A 4,310-nucleotide genomic window follows, 5' to 3' on the forward strand; every position below is an offset into this window, starting at 1 on the left:
ATACTCTCTCCACCCAACAACTTGTCACCACCTGATGCAGGTAGATTAGAAAGAGAATGCTACCCCCACCCGTTTATTTACACTGCATACTCAGTACTCAGTGTGATGATCTGATGGTACAGTACTACTGTACCATCAGATCATCACAAAGGATCATGAATGCCAGCGTGTGCCGGGGGCTTAAAGAAGAGGGCCCCTTGTTCTGTTTGCACGGAATCATTAAGTAGTGGCTTGAACACATGAGTGACATGTCCTGACCCAAGCTAAGTAAGCATTTTACATAAAAACACGACAAAATATTTAAATGCTTGTTTTGACCTGTATACTGTATGTCTGCACAGTGTCTAAGGAACCATTTATCTTATACTCACAGAAAACAATGGACTTGGCCAGAGGAAATCCAGAGGAATTCCTGGCATTCAGGGTTCAATATAGAGGGAGAGAGAGAGAATCCTGCCGGTAGCACTCCTTTATTTGAGGAAGGGAGGTCTTTCCATAGAAAGGGAGGTGCCTCACAGCTGGAACTTTATATGAAGCAGAATCCGCATGTTTTACCTCTGAGCTCTTAGGAACACTCCACGAGCTGTCATTCAAATCAAGACAGACTCACTAGGCTACTCCTGTAGTTGGTGAATTCCTGTACACTCAGGTAAGTCAGGGCTTTCTTTCTATGAGTGATAATGTCATGCTGTCTGGAGCCAAAATGTAGTTTTTCACCCATTCTCTAATAATACAGGGAAAGTTCATGTAGCAGTTAGTTTTTTTTTGTCCATGTTCAACTGCTGTTTATTTTTCATTTAGAGGTGTGGTTTTGAAATAGAACAGATCAGTGAAGAAATAACATTACGTATTCTGCACTGTGGGCCAACTCCCTCCTGATAAATGTGAAAGTAAACATTCCTGACAGATTACCTTTAACCTTTTATCAACTTTAACCAAAATGCGTTCTATTCAAAGTACACTTATTAAAGCATACACATCAACCAGGGACAAAAGAGGCATTCAACAACCGTAGCCTATAGTGTGTCTAGATCAATTTAGCAGCTGCCTACAGACACATAAAATAGTATGCAGTAATTACTAGTAGCCAGTGTAGATAGTCTGAATGTCTGCCACTGTTGGTTCATTAACTGAGATTATGTAACATTCAAATGGAAATGCCATTGGCTAATTTTTTCCTTTTATAGCCACTTGGTTTATACGCAAGTTAAGTTTTGTATAGCACACTTCAACAAGGCAATTCTACTACATTAAATGCAAAAATGAACACATAAAATGACTTTTACAATTAAAAGTTTAAGAGTTAAAATAAGAATATGCTAAATTAAACAGATACCACTAGTACTGTAATTATGCCAGTATGTTGCACCTTGTTCCTGTATCCCACATGACAGTTAACACAAATAAGGGATGATGCTAGGACTAACAAAGTGAACTTACACTACAACTTACTACAACTACAATAAAGATAAGAGAATGGGTTCAGATGGTTTTCTATCATAAAATCTTATCATTCAAACAGTTTTGTATCTGTGTCTTTGAGAGATAATAACTGAACTAGATTGCCCTGATAGGTGTGACATACAATTGCAGAAACACACAAGGTTGTATTCCGGTTTAGTAACAATGTTATTGTCATCAATGAAAAAGACCAGACCAACATACTGCTATAATGTTGTCTGCTAAAATGACATATTCTTGTATATCTGATTATTGTACAGTATATTATTGTGTTGCTGACATAATTTTCTAAGTTCTAACCACAATTACTATGGGAACGTTAATGTTAGTATAAGTGTCCTTTAAATCAGTGGACAGTAATAAGTAGCCTACATGCAACATCTTTTTCAAGGAACACAATGTTATGAGGGTCGAATTAGTGTGTTTACGCATGAAGGCTACACAACTAAAATCACACGGGAACCCCAACACTAGCACTTTCATGCAAGGAGTAGTGTCTAAGAAATGAACGTACAGTAGGTACTGACTGTACTTAAAACCTTTTTAGTGGTCACTGAGATGATGTTATTATTGGCACTCTTATTCGTCCGTTGGATGATTGAGAAAAATCGGTTTGAGGGAAAAGGAAGTTGCCGCCTGTTGTACCTGCCTAAGATAGTTAAGTGTCACACATTAAGACATGTGAATCCCTTAACTCCTTCTGCAATTCTAAACTGGCCCCCGTAAAATCAGATTCCCCCACCCACCCTTTTTTCCCCTCATTGTATACATACTTTGTGTATCTTGTCTGAGGAAATACAGCCATAATGGCCGGGTTTTTCAGAGATTTTGGGTCGCACGAGTGCAGCATATGCACACATGCAAGCCTGTGCCAATGATGCACAAAGTCCTTTTTAAGAAACACGACAACATAGACATAGATAACCTAGACTAGAGCACAGCCGTACTGTACGTGTCCTCATTGTGCACGTAAGGCCTCCTGCACTAATTCATTTAGAAGCAAACCCGTTCCCCTGAAGCCTTTTTAGCCTACACACACGCCCGTTCCCTTTGAGAAACTCGGCCATTGTTGTGCTTTGCTGGTAAGTCCTCTGCATGAGTATTTCATTTGAAGGATTTATTGATATGAGTTCCAAGGAATTTGCAGGGATAGTCGTCAATATGAACAGAGGTTTTATTGTTTTTTCAGATGCAGAGGTCTATGATTATTTCCTTGGTTTTGAGCAGAAGGCCAAATTATTTGCACCAGGTGACCACAGCAGGGTGACCACAGCAGTTCTGTACTGGGTCTTGTTATTGTTGGTGATGTATTCAGTTATTGTAACGTTGTCTGCATATTTGAATATGTTCACAGTACTGTGAACAGAACTGTGACCAGTCTTCTTCACTGTATTGAGGGACATACAGTATCATCACAACGACCATTAGACTCACAGACAGACAGACAGACATACTTTCTATATGACTCAATACCCTACAGATCCACACTGAAGAAATACAGTGCATAATTATAATGTATGTAGAAACCACACAGTCACATTTTTAACTGTAATGTGTTTGCCTGGATGACAAGAAAGTTCTGCACCATATATTACAAGTAATGTTCAACATAGTCAAATAGCAGGCAAAGCAGGCATCAATCATATCACATTGTACAGTACATACATTTACTGTAACTAGGTAATTACTGATGCCGATACTTTTTAACTGCTGTTGACATTACTGTGCCTACAGACAGGTGTTCAGTGTAGTCACTGAGATGGATACAGTAGATAATTCTATTTTGGATATCATTGGGATTGTGGTGGCAGGAAGGCAGCTAGACTACTTCCATGTGTTCCATTGACTGTAGAGGATGTTTGTCCGCCCCTATACCATATTGACATTAACAGTGTATGATTTCAGAGTAAAGTTAATTCAATTTCAGTTCATATCTTATTGACATTATTTACATTGTTTACATCTACCTGACTACCTCTGTGGTTCCTCACCTTTACCTTACTCTACCTTAGAAATCATTCTAAGTTAGAATGGTTAGTTCTGCTATGTGTTTTAGAAACAAGGGTGTGTTGTGAAGCTGACTAAAGTGCTAATAAGAAAGTGGGGGGAAAAAATGGGAGAATATAATTTTAACACATGTGTGCATGACATCCACAATTAATCATAATAATTATTCAACTAAGTATGTGATTTTGTTAGATTTGTGCCTCATGTGGCAAAGCATTTAATTGACAAAATCCTGATGGCACACATACTGTAACACCTTGTTACAGTATGTGTTCTTGCCAGGCCCTACAGCGGTTTCAGCATCATAAATTACCTCAATGTTCTTTTTGTCATCCACACCCGTTTTGTAAGGGGGAGTACATTTACACTCTCTCCTACAGAGGTTGTTGATGTCATCTGTTGTGTCACAAAAGTATTGGCAAGTAGCCTAGAATGTTCCTGCAGTAACTGTGGACTACTAATGGAGTGCATTCCGGTTATTTGCATGCACATAAATATTGGTATGACTGCATTAGCGGCAGTCTCTTGGTATTATTATACATTTATTTTGATGCTCAATAATATAATGTGATTGCTTGTCCATTTTCTTCTTCAGTAACAAAAAGTGGACTTCTTGCATTATGCGTAATGGGGGAAAAGTGTGGAAATAACTGATGCTTTTAAAGGAGTAGTACACCCAAAAAAATACTTATTGTCTATGAATTACGCACAACAACACACCATTAAGCCTTGAATTAATGACTTTTTTTGTTGCATTCCTAAACCAATCATTTGACGACCTCGTCATCAAATTATTGGCTTAGGAATGTGACATAAATCAGAAATCTCCATGAATTCAAGGC

The 4,310-nt window shown here is 38.3% G+C and overlaps 1 protein-coding gene across 1 annotated transcript in view; it reads left to right on the forward strand.

Moving 5' to 3' along the window:
* The first annotated feature begins 533 nt into the window (after positions 1-533).
* eppk1 (epiplakin 1) overlaps positions 534-4,310 on the forward strand; it is a 20,986-nt gene continuing 17,209 nt past the window's right edge. Inside the window, exon 1 of the mRNA XM_083789516.1 lies at positions 534-649. The gene's annotated coding sequence lies outside the window, so the exon portion shown is untranslated. The remainder of the gene's footprint in view (positions 650-4,310) is intronic.

Source organism: Protomyctophum parallelum, assembly GCF_964188405.1.
Source record: "Protomyctophum parallelum genome assembly, chromosome: 1".
Lineage (NCBI taxonomy): Eukaryota > Metazoa > Chordata > Actinopteri > Myctophiformes > Myctophidae > Protomyctophum > Protomyctophum parallelum.